This window comes from Buteo buteo, chromosome 1, assembly GCF_964188355.1.
Source record: "Buteo buteo chromosome 1, bButBut1.hap1.1, whole genome shotgun sequence".
NCBI lineage: Eukaryota > Metazoa > Chordata > Aves > Accipitriformes > Accipitridae > Buteo > Buteo buteo.
Window position 1 is genome coordinate 33,607,835 of NC_134171.1, and position 10,594 is coordinate 33,618,428.

The 10,594-nt window shown below is 39.6% G+C and overlaps 1 protein-coding gene across 1 annotated transcript in view; it reads left to right on the forward strand.

Moving 5' to 3' along the window:
- ZDHHC2 (zDHHC palmitoyltransferase 2) overlaps nucleotides 1–4,010 on the forward strand; it is a 37,747-nt gene extending 33,737 nt beyond the window's left edge. Inside the window, exon 13 of the mRNA XM_075026693.1 lies at nucleotides 449–4,010. The gene's annotated coding sequence lies outside the window, so the exon portion shown is untranslated. The remainder of the gene's footprint in view (nucleotides 1–448) is intronic.
- The last annotated feature ends 6,584 nt before the right edge of the window (nucleotides 4,011–10,594 follow it).

Consider the following 10,594-nt stretch of genomic DNA (forward strand, 5'->3'; position numbering starts at 1 on the left):
AACCAAGTAATTTAATCTTTGACATGAAAAATATTGCCCACAGCCCCTGCCAGTGTGTTAGTAATTTGAATTTCTGTCCCAGCTAAGGATATGTTCAATATCCTGTGTCCTGTAATCCTTAATAGTTAATCAGAGGACTAATGACTGAGAGTGCCAGATGTGGTTTACACAAATGTAATAGAGAATTGTTTTTTAATGATGGTGTTACCTGGAAGTACCGTAAAAATAGCTCACTTCATTTTATAAACTGGTGGCCTGCTTGCTATGTAGTCAGTTTTTAATCACTGTCATCCTGAAGTGGATTAATAACATATCTGTGAACAGTCTTACTGTGTTCCTCTTCAGGGTGGGATTTTCATTCAGCTGTTGTTCACTTTCACCTTTGAGTTGATGAGACTTGTTGCAATAACTTAATTTTTAAGTTTTTGTGATTAACGTTCTGTTCTAGTTCAAGAAGAAGCTGTTGTTGGAAGGAAGATGCATTCTTCCAAATATCAGCCCCGTGGGCCAGCTGCTCCTGTCTGCTCCTGTGTGGATGTGCTCAGAAAACAAACTGACAGATGATTAGCTGTCTCCATGTCACTGCTTGAAACATGAAACTAAACATACTACTTCTGAACCATCTAAAGAATGTTTCAACTTAAAATTACTGGTTTTGAATGGTAAAGGATGATTCTGAGTATTAGGAATTAAAAAAAAAAAGGAGTCTGAGTTTACAATTGTAAAAACACAACGGCTGGTTTTACTTTGCTGTTCAGCACAAGAAAAATGTGACCTCCTTACATATCAGTCCATATTCTTGCCTTGGTTTTGAAAACTCACCTGTTAATTCCAATTGCTGTAAGTAGCTAACTTTAAAATCAAACTTTTGCACTACTGGCTTTATGAATTGGGAGAATGGCCAGTGTTGATTATGAATAATTTAGTGGTTTGGTGGACTGTATTTTCTTTTGAGTGCTTGATAAGCAATTTTTGAAGATAAGGAGACCCAAGTGAAGTGTCTGACTGTTTTGGAATGCTTTTGGAAAACATGGTTGCAAAAGCTCCGTTTACCTTCAGATCTACACTACCAATAGTTTGAAAAGTTGCGGAGGGGGAAAAAACTCCTTTGTTAATTGAATGCTATAGTGGGTCGCTGGTAAGTGGAGCGATAAAAAGCCTGTGTTCAGATGGGTAATACATAAATGAAACTGGCCAGCTAGGGATTTTGATGGAAGCTGCACAGGACAGTGCTATGAAATGGGGATTTTATTGTCCCATTTGGAGCTGTCAACCCCTTTGGGAAATGAATGTTGGCACTTAACTCTGATCCAAAAGGCTTTTTACCAACCTGTGTTCCTGAGGGCAGCTGTCTTTCAAAATCCTAGTTTCTTATTAATCAATAGTTGTCTCAGATTTCTTTTTTTCACTTGTTTTTTAAGACACTGCCTTTCTTACTGCATAACTTAATGAATATCATGTACAATCAAGGGGACTTACTGTTATAACTTGTGATATTTGCATTTACAGGACAACAGACTTTTGATTGCAATACCAAAAAGCCAAGCTGCTGCACGTAGGAAAACCCCTTCAATTAAGTTAGGCGCTAGCAGCTGTCTTAGGATCAGATAATAAGAGATGCATTATCAGCTTTCAAAGTCAAGGAAGTTTCAGCAACACAAATCTAACTGTCTTGTGCCTTTTGTATACACTACATTTATGGTATCAGTGTTTACATTTAAATGCAAATTGTTATTCTGAAAACACCTTTAGGAGGAACTTAGTTATGCTTTCTAGGTGGCTAGATAGAGACTAGTCCAAAAACCAACAAACCCCCCCCCCCAACCTCTCAGACTAAGCTTAGTTCAGTTGAAGCAGAAAAGTATTTCTGTTATCAAATCTGAGTCACTTACTTCACAGGTTCATGGTGTAAAGATGCCAGTTGTTTGTTTAGAAAACCGGCAGCAGGACTAAGTGACAGATCTCTGAAAGCAAAAATCTTACCATTAACTATTCTACAGGCAGGTAACTTTACAATTTGTCTTTCCTGGGTTTACAACTTAAGCGATAGCTGTCGGAGCACAAATGTGGCTTTTTTTCAAGTGAGGGAAAATGTATTTATTTTACTTCCTTTTTTCTTTTTTTTTAATCTCAAAATTTTACCAGCCTGAAAACATCTGATTCTTGCCAGAAGTGCCGGAGTGTGGATCCCTTGATGTAGAACACCTTTTTTAAACAAGCATGAAGGTAGCATACAGTTTACATGATGCCTGCAGACATCTAGCAACCAAAAGTTTTTCGCAGCTATTTATTCAGTGTTGTTCTGTCAGCTTACCTTGTGTTAGTGTTTGTTTAAAGGCTAACTTGTCAAGGGGTAAGGGGGAGAGGGAAAATATATTTTTTAACACTTCAGGTTCTCTATCTGTATAGTCTTGTTTTTTACGTAGTTAGTCACAGGGTGGTTTGTCATGGAGCATGCATTTGAAAATACTGAGTTAAAAAGTTGAAATTCAGCTTCAGTGTAACTTGCTCCATATTTTTACATAAAGACAAAGTACAGATTTTTTCCCCAGCAAAACTCCAAATGGAAATGGCGCTCTCTAATACAGATGTCAGCTTCCCTGACTATGTCCAGGGCTCTGAGAGCTCTTAGTAAGGCTGGGGATCAATGTAGAGAAAGGACAGGGATAAGGGATCAAGAAAGGCCTGGCTTCACCGTGTCTCAGAAGTCACACTTGGAAAGCACAATAGCCCTAAATAATCTGCAGCTTTGATGTAGCCAGAGGCTGTCCCTCTAGCAGAAAACTGATGGAGGCGTGGGAAGCATATGCTGATGAAGGGGGGAGAAGGGGAAAGAGAAGTGATGGTAGCTCAGAGGTAAACGTTCAGCAGATCTGAGCCAGAGGGCTGTAGCTACACCTGCTCTCAGGATGGGTATGAGCTGTGCCTCTGTGAAGAGCACCATCAGCAGGCTTTAGAGGGTTCCTGGCAGTTCTCCCTGTATAGAGTATGGACAAAAGTGAGCTAGTCGTGCTCCAAAGTATAATTTCCAATATGACTATATTCTTGGCTTTAAGCTCTCTAATACTTTATATAGCAAAGTGAAAATGGTCTTTTTGACATATTGTCATTGAGCATCGATGCTGTTACAATGCACACAGGAGAATTTGTGAAGAGGTAAGGGGAGCAAGGATGCAATGTTGTTTGTCCACTTACACTGATTCTCCTGTTCTTTATATTCTTGCTAGGCACTTTACTACAGCCTTTTGTGTAATTTCTGTATTTTTTTTAAAGACTGCTTTTTACCTACTGTACAGTTACTAATCTACTCTTTTGCTAAAAAGAAAATAATAGCCCTGATATTTGTCTAGCAGTATGACTGCATTTCAAGCTTCAGTGGAAGTTGGATGAGTTCTAGACTCCTCAGATAGTCCCTAATGACAACAGAGTTGAATTTATTTTGTATATATGTAAACAGTCATATGAATCATAGCCCCCCACATGCATAAGAAGCTTCGTTAGTTTGTAGGTTAGAACAAATCCAATACATGTCTGCACCAGAAGTGGTCCATACATATTCTATGTCAGTTGATGTACTGGTGATAGAGTGCTCAAAGTCTTCACAGAGAACTATTTTTATTAAGAAAATAGAACACCTAGATTTTGGTGAGCTCCTCCCACTGAGCAATTAGACACAGCTGCTGCTATGCACTTTAATTCTTTAACTTGAGAGAAAAAACACTGTCCAGTTTAAGTTGCAGATTGAAAGTTCTTTAGTAGCCTACAACTGTGGGCAGGTAGTTAATGAAATACTGCTAATTATTTTTAACTGTACTTAAAATTGGAGTCTTCAAGCAAGACTTCAGAACGGTTGCAGGAAGTGAGGTTTTTTTTAGTGCATGGTATGCTGTAGCTGTTAATCATTATTTGGACTAAGAGTTCTTGCCCTGATTCAGTTGACTGGTGTGCTGGAGTGGGGGGGAGTATATTTCAACATAAATTTAGTGTATTAACTGCCACTTGTTAATGTATTGCTTACATAAATAAATGCTTCATGTTCAGCAAGTCATGTATGTAGTAGTCATTGACATGCTACCTTTGGTTTTACTGACAGTGTACCTGAATAGCAGATCATCATCTCTACTATGGCTTCATTAACAACATAGTTGCTATAAATGTCCCCACCTCACCCCTTCACCGGCAATCTTTAACTTTTATAGGTAAGTTTTCCCTCCCCCATTTAATTGCTAGATCCCTAGCACCTCCACTGTGAAATCGGTAAAGTGGGAACCAAATCCTTTTTGGTCTTTCATGAGTGAGATACTCTATGTCTTCATGCTTGCAGAGCAGACACAGCTGCACTCCTTTGGATACTGTTGAATGTCAGAAAGGTGGAATTTTGTCCCCAAAAAGAAGGGGTTCTTAAACTCACATTACTTTATAGAACTGAGGAGGTGCAAGGAAGGGAAGCATGTTACTTAGCAGGGTTGTCACCCACAGCAGCTTTGCTTCATGAGAGCTCTCCAGTGTTTCCCATGCCAGATTCTTCCGATGTGCCTGACTTTCCCCTCTTTGCATTTTGCTAACAATCTCCCCTTGGAAAGTGTTGGATCTACCTCTGGTGCAGAGAGGAATGAGACTGTACTCAGGGGCCTCTAAAAATGCAGGAACAGTTATGTAAAGATGAGAGCAGCTTTCACCTGTTCCAGTCCAGACATAACTTGCAGTATATGTTCCAAGCTTTCCCATTTTTTATTTAAAACCCTTCCATAAATACTTGTATTGAACCATATACAAACATTCTCATCCAAAACAAGAAGATTAAAAAAAGAACATGCTGCTTCACTGTATGGGTGGTGGGGTGTCTTTGTTGCCACTTCACTTGCAGCTCTCACTTGTTCATCAGTGACCTGGTAAGAGGACAGGAAAAGCATCAGCCTTCTGGGGTGAAATTTTGAGCAAGTGGCATGTGACATAACCCAAGGAACACCTTGCTTACTTTCCCTTTGCAGTTTTTTTTTCAATTGTTACCTTTTAAAAAAATTTTGATCAACATTCTCTCTCTCTTCCCCTTCCCTTTCCCTTCAAGTTCAGATTGAAAAGTCGTTCATTTGAAATGTACAATCACTATCTACATCCTCTTTATTCCTCTCCCTCCCAAGGTTCATTATAGATAGTTAATTCCTTCATTTCTCTGCGTTTTCCTCGTGGCACTCATCACTGAAATACACTACCTCCATCATCCTGAAATCCGGCTGTGTAGTTTCCAGTATTTGGGGCAATGATTACATGCTTCATCCTGCATCACTGTAACCTTCTCAAGCAGATGGGCCCAACAGTTCAGTTGCAGCAGTTGGAAGAGCATGCTGTCAACCGTGTCCCTTTTCGCACCTCCTGCATGCTCACAGTTTAACTGATTGGCATAACTGGAGCAGACCCAACACTTCCTGATAGTCATCATTTTATGAAGTCATTTTCCTTTTTTTCTTCTGAAAACAGAAATAATTCTCAGTTCACCTAAGAAGAAGCCCTAGTTATAAAGACAAGATACAGAATGTGTACAAACTGTGTGTTATAGCCTGAACAACAGGAACCTATTTCCAGTTATTTATCATATCGGAGATTAAACTGGCCAGTAGTCCAAACAGATACAAGCACAACAGAGAAAATCAGTAGATGATATAAGCACACTTAGCAATTAACCTTCATATAAAACACTACTTGCAGATACTACAGAAACACTCCAGAGCATGCAGAAGGACAAGAATGAAGGAAAAGGGGGAGCTTGCAAAGCTCAGCTATTATATGATCAAAGGTAAATGAAAGATACTGCCAACTGCAACCATAGCTCTTGATGTGCTACCCTATAAAAAGGTAAAGCATGTTCTCTGTAATGCAGCTGAAAAAGTTGAACTGTTGCCAATTTCTACCTGATGCACAGAGAAAGGAAGGCTTCCCCTCTCTCATTGGGTTTTATTATTTGTGAGATTTTGTTCAAGCAATTTGTGGCAGTCAGACAACTACCAACAGTTCTTCTACTGGAGGCTTTTGGCTTTCTTTGGTGGTGTTAAATAAAAATCTCGAGAAGTCTTACTTTTTTTTAAAATTCACTTCTTAGAATAATTATTTTACAAGTTAATATAACTACAATGAACCCATGCCATCCTAAATCCATTAACATCATGTGAATATTAAGCTTTCAGGGAAGTTCTAAAAACTGATTCACTACAGGACCAGTTTCTTCCTTTCAGTGCACTCAACTAGCTTATATGAGTTATTAGTTAATTCAAGGTTGAGAAAACAATTGGGAGTTTAAAACAGAGGACACAGAGACACATGTTCTCAAGTAAAAATGACGCTTGAAAAAATGGAAAAAAAAATTGAACCAAAACCCAGCAAAACAAAACCAGATATACCATTGGGAAGCCTAAGTGAAGATGCAGGGGCTTAAGTTTGTGGTTTTTTACTTTCTTTGAATGGCATATGTTAGTATGTAGCACACTTAAACAAAGCCAGCAACATTTGGCCTTATAAAGCCACACTTTCTTTCTGTGACTGGTCAGTGAACACCTTCAATGGAAGAAGGCTCAGAGAAGAGAGGCAAAGATGGTGTGCTCATGGAGCTCAGAAAAGAATGCAGGAAGTGACCACAGCTGTCACCAAAGAAGCCAAACTGATGTCAGCACCAAGGGGACCAGAGATGGCCTTTGCTGCAAACAAACAGCTGTATCAGTTGAGTGGGTCAACTGGTTATGTAAGTGGCCTTCCTTAAAATAATCAGTAGAAAGTAGTATCTTCCTGAGCCAGCCACACCAACACAGGGATATGTGTAATGTGGCTCAGCCCAACATAGAGTATAAAAATTGAACACCCAGCAAAATCAACTTTGAGGAGCACAATGGGCTCGAGCAGGCTTCAGCCCACGCGTTCTTCCCTGGCAGCTAGCATCGCCCAGCACCGTGATGGTGAGCATGCTATAGACATTGGTAAAGGGAATGATGTTCGTATTGTGATTCAACTGTATATACAATTGCTATACTGTGTTTGTGTTGCAACTTCAGTATATTGCTGTATCACTTTTCTAAATCAACATCTCACATAACAAATATCTTCAACGTAAGTTCAGTACTAAAGCACTAAGTCCTCCTCCTGGAATATCTAGAAGAACCTGGTCAGAGTATTGGACTAACGCACCCGCTTTGCCAGCTGATTGTTAGCCCTTCACCTATTTTTCTAAGTGACTGCAAAAGAAGGATTACGCAAAAGTTTTATAGAGCTGAACAAGTACTACCACTCAAGAACATTCAGCCAACACGATTAAATGCAAGATTTCTTAAACACTAGTACTTACAAACTAGGAAATTTTACTTGGAACTATTAAGTGAAAAATACTATGAAGTTATACTATCTGCCGTGTGGGCTTCTATGACAAGGATGCCTCAAAAGGTGGGTTTGAATCTGTAACTTTGGTTCCGAAGTACACCCTGCTACTTAAGGCAGCATTTAAGGTTGCTTCCCCAGCATGAAAATTAATACCATCAGTGCTGTGCAATTAACAGAAACACAACTTGTAACCCAGCAGAAATAATTCTCAGCTGGATTTATGTACAGCTAGACACACTTGTCATCAACCAGTTCCTCCCACTGTGACTAATCATACTCTTGAGATGTTACTCAGACCTACTGTTTGCTCTGCAATTGTTCAGGCTCCCACATTTCAAGCACTACTAGTGGAATTATCTTTGATACAGTAATTTTAAACTAAAGAAAACCAGAGGAACAAGTAACTGATTCCCCAGGGCATGCTGTTTCCTTTTGCTTCAAGAGCTTAACATGCACCATTACCTGAAAGCGGAACCAAGCAAGTCTCTGTTCTTTCAGCAAAACACAACATTGCAAGGGCAAAAGCCTACATGAGGATGGAAAGGATGGACCTTAAACAAAACAGGCTGCCTACACAAGTTACATCTTCTAGTGCATGCTATACAACATGAAGTAACCACTCAATCTTCACTGTGTGGCCTGTCCTCTGGGTGACCAATAAGCGTATGTACCTTGTGGGTGCTCATGCCTCATCTAATTCAGACACAAGGATCCAGTGCAGTCAGTCTACGTAAGTGTGCTTTAGTATCGTAGAAGAGTTAGCGCTGGAAGGGACCTGTGGTGATCATCTAGTCCAATATACCTGCTCAAAGAAGGGTAAAATACAGCAAGCTGGTCAGAAATTATTTCCCTTTCATAAATCCAAGCTGACTACTTCCAATCACCTTCTTATCCATTGTATGTTTGGAAATGGGTTTCTAGGATTATCTGCTCCATCACCTTCCTAGGGATTGAGGTAAGGTTGACCAGCCTGCAGTTCCCTGCATACTCCTTGCTCTTCTTGAAGGTAGGGAGTGACATCTGTTCTCTTTCACTCATCAGGAAACTCCCCTTACAACCATGACCTTTCAAAGATAACAAGAACAGTCTCTCACAGTGACATCAGTCAGTTCCCTCAGCACCTGTGGGGGCATCCTATCAGGTTCTCTGAACTTCTTCATGTGCAATTTGTTTACATGTTCCTAACTTGATCCTCCTCCACAAAGGGTAAGTCTTCCTTGTTTCAGACTTGCCTAGGCATCTCAGGCACCCAGGATCCTGAAGTCAAGCCTTAAGAGTAAGAACCAAACCAAAAGTGGCATTGAGTACCTTGGTCTTCTCCATGTCCTTTGTCACTAGGTCTCCTGCCCCCATTCAGCAGTGGTCTCACATCTTCTCTAATCTTTCTTTGCTCCTGATGTCCCTGTAAAAGCTTTTCTTGTCCCTCATCAGATTCAACTCCAGATAGACTTTGGCTTCCTTAACCCAGCCACTACACACTTAAGACAGTGTCACCTGCACCTGCTTCCACCTTTCATACACTTCCTTTCTTTGAGTTTAGTCAGAAGCTCCTTGTTCATCTGTGCAGGCTTCCTCCTACTTCCATTTGACTTCCTGCATGAGGGAATGAACCATTCTTGAGCTTGGAGTAACCAGTTAGAGATGATTAGTGAAAGGTCTTAGATGTCAGAGGTTATAGGTCATCCCCAAATTCTTATGGGAAAAAAGCCTCAAATACTCCAAATATGTTCCAGACCTATTTTCTTCCATCTGAAAGATCCTTCTTGTTGAGTTTCAATGAGCAAAGGAATTAAATGTGTAAAAAAAAAAAAATTTAAAAAAAAGTAGCAAGAGTACATAATGTTCCTGGAACACTCATCCGACTCCAGAAGCCAAAAATACAAGTGAATTAAAAAAAAAGATAGATCAAATATAACAGGTTTTGATATTGCATTTCTTCTGACAAACCTACTCAAACAACAATATACTTTAAATGGATTGGGAAAAGCAGAGGCCTAGAAAGAGAATTCTTGTCTCTGAACAAAAAGGTGCATATCCAGACAGCTGGAACTGTGCCTGCACATTTATTTTTGCAAAAGCAATTAAAGCTGTCCACTTTGGAAACATTCAGATTTCAGGCTCTGCAGTTTACAAGTAACAGTCCTAACACAAGAAGAAATTACTTTTTTCATAATCTCTACAATTCACCATTTAAATCACTTCTTAATGGAAACTAAACCTAATTTTGCTATGGAAACTGAATGATGCACAGATGTGTCCCCAGCTGTAATCAACTCTCAACAGACAGATCACATTGATCAGACCAAGAGTTCTCACACAGAATGAAGCATAATCTTAGCTGATCGGTGGGTTTTGAGAAAAGCTTTTCTTACAGGAAGAAAACTAAAGAGGACAATTGCTTAAAGTCAAATGCCCCATAAGAATTTTATGCTAGGGTTTAAGCAAACTCAGCCTGGTCCTGCAGACTGCATGCCGATTAGCAGCTGGAACACAAGACACACACCTAGCATGCATCTTTGGGTTTAGCTTCTTCCAAAAGGAGTCCAGGCTCTGACAGGTTCATGACAGGAAGCAAAGCAAAGCACAGCACATGGGATGCTCAGCAGTCGCTTCAAAAATGCATCCCAATCTGAGCTAAAACTTTTTCTGTAGACACACATTTAGGAGCCTCTAAAACTTCCTTTGATCAACAACTAAAGAGTTACTTCAAAACAAAAACCCATCAAAGTTCTTCAAAGTCATTCCCTTCAAAAGTTAACCACAGATAGGTGTATCAGTAGGCTTTAGGCAAAGCTACTGAACTTTAAAGCAAATGCATCAAACTTCAGGTGTTCTTCATTCCACATGTATGCTAATTTTCCACATAAGCCACAGTAAGAATCCATCCTGTTTTCCCATTAGATAGTCCCTATCTTATTAAAGCCAAAGACAAACAAAGTTAAAACAAGTCACCATCATCTAATGCATAATGGTATTAAAATAAATTACTAATGGAATTTGGATGCCTCAGTAGTAAATTGTAATCACCACTTTTGCAGCTCAGGTCAGTAGGAACGAAGTGATTGGAAACACATGAACAGAATTCTGCTCTGAAAGTGGAATCAGTCAGGGAGCAGTAAGATCATTTTATAAGCACATGGAAGAGAACTATCATGCCTAAACAAAACAGAATACAGAACTGAACTAACTACACAGATGTTCCAGAAAAAATTTTGTAACAAAACCACCAGTC